General features: G+C 37.6%; 1 long non-coding RNA gene across 1 annotated transcript; it reads right to left on the reverse strand.

The window, feature by feature from the left end:
* Window positions 1-5,971: 5,971 nt before the first annotated feature.
* LOC113887341 lies at window positions 5,972-7,549 on the reverse strand. The gene is made up of 2 exons (XR_003509711.1): window positions 6,824-7,549; window positions 5,972-6,783 (listed from the first exon to the last, which is right to left on the reverse strand). It is a non-coding gene; the product is annotated as an uncharacterized LOC113887341 (long non-coding RNA).
* Between the last annotated feature and the right edge of the window lie 8,982 nt (window positions 7,550-16,531).

The raw sequence follows: 16,531 nt of genomic DNA on the forward strand, positions 1-16,531 counted from the left end.
AGTTATTAAAAAATTACTTCTGCAGAAGTTTCCACAGACTCATACATTCTGCCAGATTTCAAGGAATAGGTAATTCCTGTTATTTAAATTGTTTCAGAATATAGGACACAAAAAGGAGGCAAAACAGACATTCTGATTCATTGTTCAAAATTTTTACATCCTGGGACTTCCCTGCTGGTCCAGTGGCTAAGACCATGAGCTCCCAATGCAAGGGACCTGGGTTTGATCCCTGGTCAGGGAACTAGATCCCACATGCTGCAACTAAGACCCTGTACAGCCAAATAAATAAATATTATAAAAAAAAAATTTTTTTTTACATCCTTGCTGCCCAAACCTGGAGAGGGGCCATTCTCTGGCCTGAGACAAAGCAAAAGCAAACCACCCAAGGCCATTCTCACAAAGTTACAAAATCCGTTCCAAAACAGTAAATTAAGTCCAGCATTATATTGAATGAGTAATGCATTCTTGTATGTGCATGGATCTTTTATTGGTGGAAAGAAAAACGCATACCTTGAAGATACATTTGATACAATTCAAAATGTTTTAAATGTAGGTAATATAGAGAAGGAAACTGCTAACTTGCTATAAGGTACTTAGAGAACTATCAAAATCAGTGTTAATGATGAAACATTGGAGCACAGTGACAACCTCCCATAATGCTGGGTGGGGTAAGGTTGGTTCCATTTGGGTAAAATGTGGGGTGAGCTTGACCAAATAACAGGCAAATTCAGAGGGTTGGGAAGTCATCAATTGCATTGTACTGGAATTCATATTATTGTTTGATTTTTTTTCTATATTCTCAGAGTCTGGAACAAGTCAAAAATATCAGCTGCCACTTCAGTTCTTCAGTATTGTTCTCTGGGGCTTAGCAAATGAGATAGAAATATTGAGAATGGAAGCAACAGAATGTTACTTACAAGGTATAAGATTATCTACCTAGAAAATATAAACCAGAAACTGAAAAACTTGCACTGCTACAAGAGTTCAGTGAGGTGAGGTGACAGTTCAAAATAAACATGAAAAAAATGTTAATTTACTCAATAATTTACTAATTCATTTGCACCACACCTGTACACATACACACACAAATCAAAAAATGCAGTGGGTATAAACTTGCCAGGTATAAATTTAACAAGACTATGCAAGATACATATGAATAAAACTAACATTTCTTGAAGGACAAGAGAGGAGATAGGAGTAATGAGAACATAGACAATATTATTAGATGAGAATACTCAATATTGTACAGATGACTGCCTTTTTCCCCTCTATAAATTCGGTGCAGTATGAATAATAATAGGTTTTTAAAAAGAACTTGTCCAGTTGATATTAAAGATTTGGAAAAGTAAGATTCACAAGAATAGTAAATAAATGGGAATTTCCTGGCAGTCTAGTGATTAGGACTCTGGGCTCTCACTGCTGGGGACCTGGGTTCAGTCTCTGGTCTGGAAACTAAGATCCCACAAATTGTACAGCACAGTCACATAAGTAAAAATTGTAAGTGTCCTTCAGGGTGGTGGAATAATAAACTTCTGTAAAAGGATTATGACGGGAAAGTTGGTGTGTTTTAGAACATATAGTAAAGCTATAATATATGAAGTATGGTATTGAATAGATTTGTATGTGGTATTAAGTGAATAGATCATTGGAACAAAATTTACAACTAGATAAAAAGTTTTAACAATACATGCTATAGGCAGCATTTATGTCAGTGAGGAAAAGGATAGACTTTTAGTTCAAATTATTACCCATATGATGGTGAAAGATATTTAAAGTGTTATTTAAGATTTTATTTATTGGGCCGAAATTATAATGACAAAGATATCTTAGATTATTTTAATAGTTCAGATAAGGAATGCAAAACAAATCCAAAAGTCATATAGGAAAAGTTGGTAGATCTGATACATAAAAAGTTCAAAACTCAGCACCAAAAAGATTACAATTTAAAAGATGATAGAATAAGAAAAAGTAATTAAAGCTTACATGAAATGTGAAAGAATAATATTCCTTTGATGTTGTTCAGTCACTAAGTCCTGTCTGACTGCAACACTGTGGACTGCAGCATGCCTGGCTTCCCTGTCCTTCGCTATCTTCTGGAGTTTGCTCAAATTCATGTGCATGAGTCCATCTCATCCTCTGCTGCCTGCTTCTTTTACTATCAGTCATTCACAGCATCAGGGTCTTTACATCAGGTGTCAGCTCTTTACATCAGGTGGCCAAAGTATTGGAGCTTCGGCTTCAGCATCAGTCCTTCCAGTGAATATTCAGGGTTGATTTCCTTTAGGATTGACTGATTTGATCTCCTTGCAGTCCAGGGGACTCTCAAGAGTCTTCTCCAACACCACAATTTGAAACCATCAGTTCTTTGGCACTCAGCTTTCTTTATGGTCCAATTCTCACATCTGTACATGACTACGGGAAAAACTAGTTTTGACCATACGGACCTTTGTTGGCAAAGTGATGTCTGCTTTTTAATATGCTGTCTAAGTTTGTTGCTTTTTAATATGCTGTCTAAGTTTATCATAGCTTTCCTTCCAAAGAGCAAGCATCTTTTAATTTCATGGCTGCAGTCACCATCTGCAGTGATTTTGGAGGCCAAGAAAATAAAAACTGTCACTGCTTCTACTTTTTCTCCTATTTGCCATGAAATGATGGGACTGGATGCCATGATCTTCATTTTTTGAATATTGAGGTTTAAGCCAACTTTTTCACTCTTTCATCCTCCTCAAGAGGCTCTTTAGTTCCTCTTCACTTCCTGCCATTAGGGTGGTGTCACCTGCCTATCTAAGATTGTTAATATTTCTCCCAGCAGTCTTGATTCCAGCTTGTGATTCCTCCAGCCTGGCATTTCGCATAATTAAACTCTCCATATAAGTTAAATAAACAAGGTGAAAATATACAGCCTTGTTGTACTTTTTTCCCAATTTTGGACCAGTCAGTTCCATGTAAGATTCTTCTGTTGCTTCTTGACCCCCATACAGGTTTCTCAGGAGACGGGTAAGGTGTTCTGATATTCCCATTTCTTCAACAATTTTCCACAGTTTGTTGTGATTCACACAAAGGCTTTTGGGTAGTCAGTGAAACAAGTAGATATTTTTCTGGAATTCCCTTGCTTTCTCTTATGATCCAACAAATATTGGCAATTTGATCTCTGATTCCTCTGCCTTTTCTAAACCCAGCTTGTACATCTGGAAGTTCTCGGTTCGTGGACTGTTGAAACCTAGCTTGAAGGTTTTTGAGCATAGCCTTACCAGCATGTGAAATGAGGGCAGTTGTACAGTGATTTGAACATTCTTTGGCACTACCCTACTTTGGGATTAGAATGAAAAACTGACCTTTGCCAGTTCTGTGGCCACTGCTGAGTTCTCCAAATTTGCTGGCATGTTGAGTGCAACACTTTAACAGCATCATCTTTTCAGATTTGAAATAGCACAATTGGAATTCTGTCACCTCCACTAGCTTTGATTTTAGTAATGCTTCCAAAGGCCCACTTGACCTCACCCTACAGGTGAAGGGTTTTTTGGCTTTTTTGTATAGTTTTGTGTATTCTTGGCACCTCTTAATACCTTCTGCCTCTGTTAGGTCCTTACTGTTTCTGTGCTTTATCATGCCCATCCTTGCATGAAATGTTCCCTTGATATCTCCAGTTTTCTTGAAGAGACCTCTAGTCTTTCCCATTCTATTGTTTTCCTCTACTACTTTGCATCATTCATTTAAGAAGACCTTCTTATCTCTCCTTGCTCTTCTCTGGAACTCTGCATTCAGTTGGGTGTATCTTTGCCTTTCTTCGTTGCTTTTTGCTTCTCTTCTTTCCTCAGATGTTTGTAAAGCCTCATCAGACAACCACTTGGTCTTCTTGCATTTCTTTTTCTTTGGGATGGATTTGGCCACTGCCCCCTGTACAATGTTATGAACCTCCATCCACAGTTGTTCAGGCACTCTGTCTCCCAGATCTAATCCCTTGAGTCAGTTCATCACCTCCACTATATAATCAAAAGGGATTTGATTTAGGTCATACCTCGATGGCCTCATGGTTTTCCCTATTTTGTTCAATTTAAGCCTGAATTTTGTGCTAACGAGCTGATGATCTGAGCCACAGATGGTTCCAGGTCTTGTTTTTGCTGACTGTATAGGGCTTCTTCACCTTTGGCTGCAAAGAATATAACCAATCTGATTTCGGTATTGACCCGCTGGTGATATCCATGTGTTGAGTCATCTCTTGTGTTGTTGGAAGAAGGTGTTTGGTATGACCAGTGGAAAAACTGGAAAAACTCTGTTAGCCTTTGCCCTGCTTCATTTTGTACTCCAAGGCCAAACTTGCCTGTTACTCCAGGTATCTCTTGACGTTTCTACTTTTGCATTCCAGTCCCCTATGATGAAAAGGACATCTTTTTCTGGTGTTAGTTCTAGGAGGTCTTGTAGGTCTTCATAAAACCAGTCAACTTCAGCTTCTTTGGCATCAGTGGTTGGGGCATAGACTTGGATTACTGTGATGTGAATGTACTTCTATTCCTAGTACAAATCAATAAGATAGAGTAGAAACAGGACAAAATACATATTGCATCACTTTCAGTGGACTAAAGACAAACAAGAAGAGGACTCATGAGCACACTGAGTGCCGCTGATGTGATTTGGGCAAAGATGGAAGTTAGTGGCAGTGAAGCCCCACAGGCAGGAGCAGAAGTGGCATCTCATCTCCATGGAATGTTCTTTTTGCCTCAGACTCCACAATAAGGAAGGGCTGTGCTGCTGCCAGTGACTCTTAGAAGATAGGGTCTTGCGGGTTCAGAAAAAACTTTTCTTCTGTGCTGGGCCATTGACTTTCATAGTCGGGGATCATATCACTATTCAGGAAGAACTTAAATACTCCTCTTAATGCTTGCATTTGAGGGAATGTTTACAGACATTGGGCAGCAGGGTAATCATGCTCTTCTGGAGGATAAAGAACTGTTCTGGGACAGTATGTCTGACTTCAACTTTTTGGCAACTGAAAATCCATCTTGGAAATAGTACAGGCTGTTTATAAAAGAAATACCAAGTTCTCAATAAACATTTGTGAAATGGTCGGCCTATCCTGTAATAAGAAATGTATGAAACTAGTAATACAATTCATTTTCACTCATTAAAATTGGCAAAAATTAAAAAGATGTATAGCAACCAGTGTTGGTGAGGGTATATTGTTGGTGAGAAGTGTAAACTAGTACAGTTTTTAAAATTTGTCATTATTGATGTTTTTATTTTCAGGAACACTTTAAAAATATTTACTGTTTGTTTATTTGACTGCACCAGGTCTTAGTTGTTGCACGTGGATCTTCAATTTTTGTTGCAGTGCGTGAGTTCTTTTCATTGCGGCCTGAAGGATCTTTAGTTGCAGCATGTGAACACTTACTTGCAGCATTTGAACTCTTAATTTGTGGCATGTGGGAACTAGTTCTCTGAGCAGGGATCAAACCTAGATCCCCTGCATTGGGAGCTCACAGTCTTAGCCCCTGGAGCACCAGGGAATTTCCACTGCTACATTCTTTAAAAAGGACAGTTTGATTATATCTATCGAGATTTAAAACAACTCACCCTTTGGCCCAGAATTCCATATCTGGGAATATATCATAATGAAGTATTTGCTCATGTTCACAAAGATCTATGTAGAAGGAAGTTTATTCCAGCATTGCTTAGTATAGCAACAATTATAGAACACCTAAGTGTTAGTCAGAAGGGATTCATTAAGTAGGTTTTCTGGTACATTTATTCTGTTATGAAGTAAAACTGTAAGCCACCTTTGATTCAGCCATTAAAGATGGTTCAAATTAAAGATGAAAATATTGGTCCCAAAGGTATTTTATGGGAATCCCTGAGAGGTAATAATTTCTTTGACTTAAAGTAATTTGAGAATTCACAATGCAGTATTCATTGTTACCTTAGCAAAAGGAATGGAAAGGATTGTTAAAGGAACAGGCTGCTTGTCTGTGTTAGCTTTGACTCTATTAGAATCACAAGTTTATTTTCTCAAACAAGTTTATGGGGGAAAGCCAAGACCAGCAAGTGAATTTGTGCAACTTACATAATAGTGAAATTATACATAAAAGTTTATCACTATCAGGCTGGTATATCCATTGCAATCTATATTCCTACAATAAATACTTCCTATAAAATATAATTTCCTATTATAAGGATACAGTGAGTAATATGTTTCCTACAACACATATATAAAAAGACTTAGCAGAAATCATAATTTTAAGTAGTATACTACAGAAGAGTTAAAAATCAACCCTTTAAAAATAATGTGTGTTGATGTCAAGACTGTTGCAGAAGGTTCGTCTAGTCAAGGCTATGGTTTTTCCTGTGGTCACGTATGGATGTGAAAGTTGGACTGTGAAGAAGGCCGAGTGCCGAAGAATTGATGCTTTTGAACTGTGGTGTTGGAGAAGACTCTTGAGAGTCCCTTGGACTGCAAGGAGATCCAACCAGTCCATACTGAAGGAGATCAGCCCTGGGATTTCTTTGGAAGGAATGATGCTAAAGCCGAAACTCCAGTACTTTGGCCACCTCGTGCAAAGAGTTGACTCATTGGAAAAGACTCTGATGCTGGGAGGGATTGAGGGCAGGAGGAGAAGGGGATGACGGAGGATGAGATGGCTGGATGGCATCACTGACTCGATGGACATGAGTCTCAGTGAACTCCGGGAGTTGGTGATGGACAGGGAGGCCTGGAGTGCTGCAATTCATGGGGTCGCAAAGAGACACGACTGAGTGACTGATCTGATCGCAGAAGGAGCTGCAGTTAACCTGAGTGACTGATCTGATCGCAGAAGGAGCTGCAGTTAACCAGGAATGCATTTAATGATGGCAAGATAGAGATTATAGCTCAAATTTAAAGAAAACCTTTATTCCTTTCAAATTATCTTGTCTTAGTAACTTTGTGATTTGTAAATCATCTTCAGCCTTCTCCAAAGGGTTGTAAAAAATACAACAAAAACCATTAGTCTTTGGTTTGTGTTCTCAAGAACAGTATTCCAATAATCTTTTTGTCTCAGAAGTTTCTCATCAACTGCTATTATGACTCATGGCCTATTTTTTCAAAACTTTTATTGGCCTTTTCAAAGGACCAGTTTTTGGCTTTGTTGAGTCTCTATTGTGCTTTTTATTTCATTGATTTTTTACCTTTATTATTTCCTTTCTTCTACTTTCTTTGGATTTATTGTGCTAATTTTTACTAAGTACTTGTTAGTTTTCTTTTAGCTTTTCTTCTCTCAAATACTAACATTGGAAGCCAAGCATTTCTCACTTGGGACTTTTATAGCAGAATCAAGCAAATTTTAATTTATTTAGGTATAATCTATCAGTAAAATGCACAAATCTCAAGTGCTCAGTTTGCTGAGTTTTGATTATTTTATACACCCATGTATCCATCAGCCCAAGCAAAATATAGAACATTTCCATCACCTCAGAAAATTCTCTCAAGCTTCTACATCAGCATCTGAATTCTAATTAGGATGTTTTCAGTAGTTTCTTTTATTGCTAGATAGTATTACACTGTAAAGTTAATACCATGTTTTGTTTATGCATTCACCAGTTGATGTACATTTAGATTATTTCCACTTTTTGGCTGTTAAGAATAAATCTGCTATGAACATCAGTATTCAAGTCTGTGTAGATGTATGTTTTTATTTCTCTTGAATAAATTTCCGAGGAATGGAATATTAGCTTCTATGGTAAGTCTGTGTTCCACTTTTTAAGAAACTACTAAACTGTTTGCCAAAGTGGCTCTCAATTTTATATTCCCATCAACGATGTATGGGAGGGGGGTTCTGGTTTCTCCACATCTTTCCCAAAACTTGGTATTATCTGTTTTTTATTACAGCAATTTTAGTGGATATGTAGTAGTATCTCAATGTGGTTTTAATTTGCATTTTCCTAATGACTAATGATGTTGAGCATCTTTTCATGTGATTACTAGCCTTCATATTTCTTTGGTGAAATGTGTATTCAAATATTTTGCCCACTTTTTGATTGGATTGTTTTATTACTGAGCTGTAAGAATTCTTTGTATAGTCTCGATACAAGTCTCTTATCAAATAAATGATATGCAGATATTTTCTCCACTTCTGTGGCTTGTCTTTTACCAGTGATATCTTTGAAGTGCAGTTTTTTATTTTGGTGAAGTCTAATTTATTTTTTTATTTTATGGATTATGCTATTGGTGTCATATCTAAAAATTCTTGCCTACCCCAAGCTCACAAAGACTTTTTTCTCCTATGTTTTCTTCTTGAAGTCTATAGTTTTAGCTCTTACTTTTAAGTCTGATCTGTTTTGAGTTAATCTTTTTATGGTATGAAGTAAAGATCTAAGTTTACTTTTTTTCCTATATGGGTATCCAGTTGTCCTAAGCCATTTGTTGAAAAGACTATCCTTTTTCTAGTGAATTGTCTTGGTACCTGTATTGAAAAGCAGTTGACATACGTGTAAAGGTTGATTTCTTGAATTCTTTTCTATTGATCTGTATGACACACTCTCTTGATTACTGTGTCTTTACAGTAAGTTTTTAAATCAGGTAGTAGAAGTCTTCCATATTTTACAACACTGTAAAGCAACTGTACTCCAATAAAAATTTAAAAATAAAAAGCAATCCTCCAACTTTGTTCTTTTTTCAAATTGGCTTTGACTATTCTAAGTCCTTCAAATTTCCATATAAATTTTAGGTTCGGCTTGTCAGTTCCTCCAGAAAAGCTTGCTGTAACTTTGGTAGGGATCACATTAAATTTATAGATCTCACCTAGAGGGAATTACTATCCTGACAATATTGGTTCTTCCAATTCATAAATATGGAATTCTCTCCATTATCTTTATCTTCTCTCTGTCATGTTTTTTTTTTTAATTTTATTTTATTTTTAAACTTTACATAATTGTATTAGTTTTGCCAAAATATCAAAATGAATCCACCACAGGTATACATGTGGTCCCCATCCTGAACCCTCCTCCCTCCTCCCTCCCCATACCATCCGTCTGGGTCATCCCAGTGCACTAGCCCCAAGCATCCAGAATCATGCATCGAACCTGGACTGGCATCTCGTTTCATACATGATATTTTACATGTTTCAGTGCTATTCTCCCAAATCTTTCCACCCTCTCTCTCTCCCTCAGAGTCCATAAGACTGTTCTATACATCACTGTCTCTTTTGCTGTCTCGTACACAGGGTTATTGTTACCATCTTTCTAAATTCCACATATATGCGTTAGTATACTGTATTGGTGTTTTTCCTTCTGGCTTACTTCACTCTGTACAATAGGCTCCAGTTTCATCCACCTCATTAGAACTGATTCAAATGTATTCTTTTTAATGGCTGAGTAATACTCCATTGTGTATATGTACCACAGCTTACTTATCCATTCATCTGCTGATGGACATCTAGGTTGCTTCCATGTCCTGGCTATTATAAACAGTGCTGCGGTGAACATTGGGGTACACGTGTCTCTTTCCCTTCTGGTTTCCTCAGTGTGTATGCCCAGCAGTGGGATTGCTGGATCATAAGGCAGTTCTATTTCCAGTTTTTTAAGGAATCTCCACACTGTTCTCCATAGTGGCTGTACTAGTTTGCATTCCCACCAACAGTGTAAGAGGGTTCCCTTTTCTCCACACCCTCTCCAGCATTTATTGCTTGTAGACTTTTGGATCGCAGCCATTCTGACTGGTGTGAGATAAATTAGAGCAGAAATGCGAAAGAAACAAAAGAGACCATAGCAAAAATCAACAAAACCAAAAGCTGGTTCTTTGAAAGGATAAATAAAATTGACAAACCATTAGCCAGACTCATCAAGAAACAAAGGGAGAAAAATCAAATCAATAAAATTAGAAATGAAAATGGAGAGATCACAACAGACAACACAGAAATACAAAGGGTCATAAGAGACTACTATCAACAATTATATGCCAATAAAATGGACAATGTGGAAGAAATGGACAAATTCTTAGAAAAGTACAACTTTCCAAAACTCGACCAGGAAGAAATAGAAAATCTTAACAGACCCATCACAAGCACGGAAATTGAAACTGTAATCAAAAATCTTCCAGCAAACAAAAGCCCAGGTCCAGACGGCTTCACAGCTGAATTCTACCAAAAATTTAGAGAAGAACTAACACCTATCCTGCTCAAACTCTTCCAGAAAATTGCAGAGGAAGGTAAACTTCCAAACTCATTCTATGAGGCCACCATCACCCTAATACCAAAACCTGATAAAGATCCCACAAAAAAAGAAAACTACAGGCCAATATCACTGATGAACATAGATGCAAAAATTCTCCGTCATGTTTTTTAGTTTTCACTGTATTGGTGCTTCTTTTGTTAAATGTATTCCTACTTAGTTGTTTTTGATACTTATGAATATAATTTTTTAAATTTCATTTTGGGGTTGTTGCTCATATGTGAAGGGTGGCTCAGATGGTATGTAAAAATTATTGAGATATAACTGCTATAACAGCACTGTGTAAGTTTAAGATATACAGCATAATGATTTGACTTAACATATAGAAGTGATATCTTGAACAATAAGTTCAGTGACTATCCATCATCTCATATAGATACAAAATTAAAGACATAGAAAAATGTATTTTTCCTTTTGATGACAAGTCTAAGGGTTTGTTCTCAATCTTCATATATAATACATAGAAGTGTTAATTATTACTTTTGTATATTACCTCCTTAGTACTTAGAACTCAAAGTTTATACCTTTTGACTGCTTTCATCTAATCCCCCTTCCCTCAACCCCTACCTCTTGTGGCCAGAAATCTGATCTTGCTTTTTTTTAAAAGTTTGTTTCTGACATATAATTGACCTACAGTGGTATGTTAGTTCCTGTGACACAACATAGTAATTTTTTCAAAATTTATTTTTAATTGGAGGATAGTTTTCAATGTTGTGTTGGTTTTTGCCATATAGTAATGTCAATTAGCCTTGCTATACATATGTCCCCTCCTTCTCGAACCTCCCTCCCACCCCCCCATCACAACCCTCTAGGTTGTCACCGAGCACCGGGTTGAGTTCCCTTTGTTATGCAGCAACTTCCTTCCCACTAGCTGTCTATTTTTCATATGATGATATTTCTATACATTTCAAAATGATCACCATGAAAAGTCTAGTTACGATACGTTACCATACTGAGATATTACATAGTTATTGACTATATTCCCCTCATTTTACATTCCATACCAGTTGTTTATTTTGCAAATAACTTTGTACCTCTTAATCTCTCTCACCTATTTCTCCATCTGCCCCTCTTTCCTCTGGCAGCCACTTGTTTGTTCTCTGTATCTGTAACTGTTTTTGTTTTATTATATGTTCCTTTGTTTTGTTTTTTGGATTGCACATATAAGTCATACAGTATTTGTATTTCTCTGCCTGGTTTATTTTATTTAGCATAATGCCCTCTAGATTGAACCATGTTGTCTAAAATGGCAAGATTTCATTTTTTTATGGCTGAGTAATTTTTCTTTGTGTATGTATCACATCTTTCTGTTTTAGAAAACGCATTCTTTTATTTTTTATTAAAACTAATTTTTCCTGGAGGATAGTTGATTTACAGTGTGTTAGTTTCAGGTGTTCAACAAAGTAAATCGGTTATATATATTCAATAATCCACTCTTTTTAAGGTTCTTTTCCCAAATAGGTCATTACAAAATATTGAGTAGAGTTCCCTGTGCTATTCAGTAGGTTTGTATTAGTTATCTACTTTATTTATAGTGGTGTATATATGTCAATCCCAAGCTCCCATTTTATCCCTCACTACCCCCCACCCCCTGCACGCTTTCCTCTTTGCTAACCATAAGTTTGTTTTCTACATATGTGACTATTTCTGTTTTATAAATAAGTTCGTTTGTACCATTTTTTAGATTCCACATATAAGCAGTATCATACGATATTTGTCTTTGTCTGACTTCACTCTGAATAACAGTCTCTATGTCCAAGCAACCACATCTTATTTATCCATTATCTGTTGATGGGCACTTAGATCACTTCCATATCTTGGCTATTGTAAATAATGCTGCAGTGAACATGGGGATGCATGTATCTTTTCTAGTTAGTGTTTTTGTTTTCTTCAGATAAATATGCAGGATAGAAATTGCTAGATTGTATGATAGCTCTAGTTTCAATTTCTTGAGAAATCTCCATCTGTTTTCCATAGTGGCTGCACAAATTTACATTCTCATCAACAGTGCAGGAAGTTTCCTTTTTCTCCACATCCTTGCCAACACTTGTTACTTGTCTTTTTGATGATAGCCATTCTGACAGGTGTGAGGTGGTATCTCACTGTGGTTTCGATTTGCATTTCCCTGATGATTAGTAATGTTGAGCATCTTTTCATGTGCCTGTTGGCAATCTGTATGTCTTCTTTGGAAAAACGTCTTTTCAACTCCTGCCCATTTTTTAAATCGGGTTATTTGATTTTCTAATTTTCACATGTTGCTCTTGTATTCTGTGGTCATCATTTATTCTAATCTTTTTTGTGTGAATTCCTTGGGATTTTCTACAAATAGGATCATATCATTTGCAAATAAAGACAGGATTACATCTTCTTTTCCGTTTTGGTTACCTTTAATTTTTTTCTTCTTTTTCATGCTGGATAGAATATCTACATCAGTGTTGAATAGAAGTGACAATAACAGACATCTTTGTTTTGTTCCTGGTCTTAAGAGAGAAAGCATTCAGTCCATCAACATTAAGTATGATGTTCATTTCAGTTCAGTTCAGTCGCTCAGTCGTGTCCGACTGTTTGCGACCCCATGGACTGCAGCATGCCAGGCCTCCCTGTCCATCACCAACTCCCAGAGTTCACTCAAACTCATGTCTATTGAGTCAGTGATGCCACCCAACCATTTCATCCTCTGTCGTCCCCTTCTCCTCCTGCCTTCAATCTTTTCCAGCATCAGGGTCTTTTCAAATTAGTCAGTTCTTCATATCAGGTGGCCAAAGTATTGGAGTTTCAGCTTTAGCATCAGTCCTTCCAATGAATATTCAGGACTGATATCCTTTAGGATGGACTGGTTGGATCTCCTTGCAGTCCAAGGGACTCTCAAGAGTCTTCTCCAACACCGCAGTTCAAAAGCATCAATTCTTTAGCGCTCAGCTTTCTTTATAGTCCAACTCTCAGATCTATACATGACCACTGGAAAAAACATAGCTTTGACTAGACAGACCTTTGTTGGCAGAGTAATGTCTCTGCTTTTTAATATGCTGTCTAGGTTGGTCATAGCTTTTCTTCCAAGGAGCAAGCATCTTTTAATTTCATGGCTTCAGTCACCATCTGCAGTGATTTTGGAGCCCCAAAAAATAAAGTCAGCCACTGTTTCCACTGTTTCCCCATCTATTTGCCATGAAGTGATAGGACCAGATGCCATGATTTTAGTTTTCTGAATGTTGAGTTTTAAGCCAACTTTTTAACTCTCCTCTTTCACTTTCATCAAGAGGCTCTTTAGTTCTTCACTTTCTACCATAAGGGTGGTGTCATCTGCATATCTGAGGTTATTGATTTTTCTCCCAGCAATCTTCATGCCAGCTTGTGCTTCATCCAGCCCAGCATTCCTCATGATGTACTCTGAATATAAGTTAAATAAGCCGGGTGACAATATACAGCCTTGATGTACTCCTTTCCTGATTTGGAACGAGTCTGTTCCATGTCCAGTTCTAACTGTTGCTTCCTGACCTGCATACAGATTTCTCAAGAGGTAGGTCAGGTGGTCTGGTATTCCCATCTCTTCCAGAATTTTCCACAGTTTATTGTGATCCACACAGTCAAAGGCTTTGGCATAGTCAATACAGCAGAAATAGATGTTTTTCTGGAATTCTTTTGCTTTTTTGATAATCCAGCGAATGTTAGCTCTGGGTTTTTTTCAAGTTGAGGAATTTCCTCTTGATTCCTTGTTCATTGACAGTGTTTATCATGGATGCATGATGAATTTTGTGAAATGTTTTTTCTGCATGTATTGAGATGAATGTGTGTCTTTTTGTCATTTATTCTTTTTAAACACAGTGTATTACATTAATTTTTGGATGTTACATCAGCCTTGTATTCCCAGGTTAAATCTCATGTGGTTATAGTGTATGATCCTTTTTATATGTTGCTTAATTCAGTTGGTTTATATTTTGTTAAGGATTCTTGCATTTATGTTAATGAGGAATATTGATTTTTAGTTTTCTTGTGATGGCTTTGTTTGGTACGTACCAAGCAATGGATGGAGAAGGCAATGGCACCCCACTCCAGTACTCCTGCCTGGAAAATCCCATGGACCGAGGAGCCTGGTGGGCTGCAGTCCATTGGGTCGCTAAGAGTCGGATACGACTGAGTGACTTCACTTTCACTTTTCACTTTCATGCATTGGAGAAGGAAATGGCAACCCACTCCAGTGTTCTTGCCTGGAGAATCCCAGGGACGGGGGAGCCTGGTGGTCTGCCGTCTATGGGGTCGCACAGAGTCAGACACGACACAAGCAACTTAGCAGCAGCAAGCAATGGACAGGGAGGCCTGGCATGCTGCGATTCATGGGTTCACAAAGAGTCGGACACGACTGAGCGACTGAACTGAACTGAACTGAAGCAATGATAATGCTAGTCTCTTAGAATTAATTGGTCAATGTTCTCAGCTCCTCTGTTTTCTGAAAGAATTTGAGAAGGATTGTTAATACTTCTTTAAATATTCAATAGAATATTGATTTGAAATATTCTTTTCTCACATAGACATTTAGAGCTATAAATTTCCCTCTCAGCACTGTTTTCTCTGTATCCCATCCTATTTTTAATAGTAAACTTTCTACTATGAGATAATTGTGAATTCACATTCTGTTCTAAGAAATCATGCAGAGAAATAACCAGATACCCTTTATCCAGTGTCCTCTGATGGTGCATGCATGCATGCTAAATCGCATCAGTCGTGTCCGACTCTTGGCGACCATATGGACTATAGGACTGTAGCCCTTCAGGCTCTTCTGTCCATGAGAGTTCCCAGGCAAGAATTCTGGAGTGGGTTACTGTGCCCTCCTCCAGGGGATCTTCCCAACCCATAGATCAAACCGCATTATGTCTACCTGCATTGGCAGGCGGATTCTTTACCACCAGTGCCACCTGGGAAGCCCATCCCCTGATGGTAAAATTTTACGAAACTATAGTACCATGTCACAACCAACATATGGACATTGATACAGTCAAGATACTGGATTTCTCCATCACCAAAGATCTCTCATATTGCCCTCATCCAGTCATACCTGCTTTTTTCTTGTTCTCCCTCAGTTCTTAAGCCCTGGTGACCACTAGTGTGTTCTCCATTTTCATAATTTTGTCATTTCAAGTATGTTATATAAATGGAATCATATCTTAGAGTACTGGCTTTTTTTTTTTTTTTTAACTCTTCTTAGTTCTCTGGAGATTGATCCAAGTTGTGTGTATCAATAGTTCACTCCTTTTTATTATTGAATAGTATTTTGTGGTATGGATGTACCATAGTTTAACTGTTTACCCATTGAAGGACACTGGTTGTTTCTGGTTATTGCCTATTCCAGTTAAAGCTGCTGTAAATATTCATGTACAGTCTTTGTGTGAACTTAAGTTTTTAGTCCTCTGGAATAAATGCCTAAGAGTGCAATTGCTGAATCATGTGGTAGTGGCATGTTTCGTTTTTCAAAAACCTGCCAAACTCTTTTCCAGAATGATTATACTTTTTTACTTTCCCATCAGTCAGGTAGCCAGTTTTTGCATATCCTCACCAGCATTTGATGCTGTCACTTTTTTATTTTAGCCATTTTGGTAAGTGTATAGTGATATCTCGTTTTAATTTGTATCTCTTATGGTAATGATATTGAACATCTGTTCATGGGCTTATTTGCCATCTGTATATCCTCTTTGGTGAAATGTCTGCTCATGTTTTTTCCTCATTTTGTAATTGGATTATTTACTTTCCTACAGTTGAGTTCCATGTATGGATGTGAGAGTTGGACTGTGAAGAAAGCTGAGTGCTGAAGAATTGATGCTTTTGAACTGTGGTGTTGGAGAAGACTTGAGAGAGCCTTGGACTGCAAGGAGATCCAACCAGTCCATCCTAAAGGAGACCAGTCCTGGGTGTTCATTGGAAGGACTGATGCTGAGGCTGAAACTCCAATACTTTGGCCACCTCACTCGAAGACTTGACTCATTGGAAAAGACTGATGCTGGGAGGGATTGAGAGCAGGAGGAGAAGGGGACAACAGAGGATGAGATGGCTAGATGGCATCACCGATTCGATGCACATGAATTTGGGTGAACTCCGGGAGTTGGTGATGGACAGGGAGGCCTGGCGTGCTGCGATTCAGGGGGTTGCAGAGTCGGACATGACTGAGCAACTGAACAAACTGAACAGTTGAGTTAGAAATACTAATCCTTTGTCAGATGTGTGCTTTGCAAATATTTTCTCCCAGTCTGTAGCTTGACTTTTCATCTTGTAGTTAAAGTTTTTCACAGAGAAAAATTTTACATATTGACAAAATTCAACTTAACCCGTTTTTCCTTGTATGGTG

Source organism: Bos indicus x Bos taurus, chromosome X, assembly GCF_003369695.1.
Source record: "Bos indicus x Bos taurus breed Angus x Brahman F1 hybrid chromosome X, Bos_hybrid_MaternalHap_v2.0, whole genome shotgun sequence".
NCBI classification, from domain to species: Eukaryota; Metazoa; Chordata; class Mammalia; order Artiodactyla; family Bovidae; genus Bos; species Bos indicus x Bos taurus.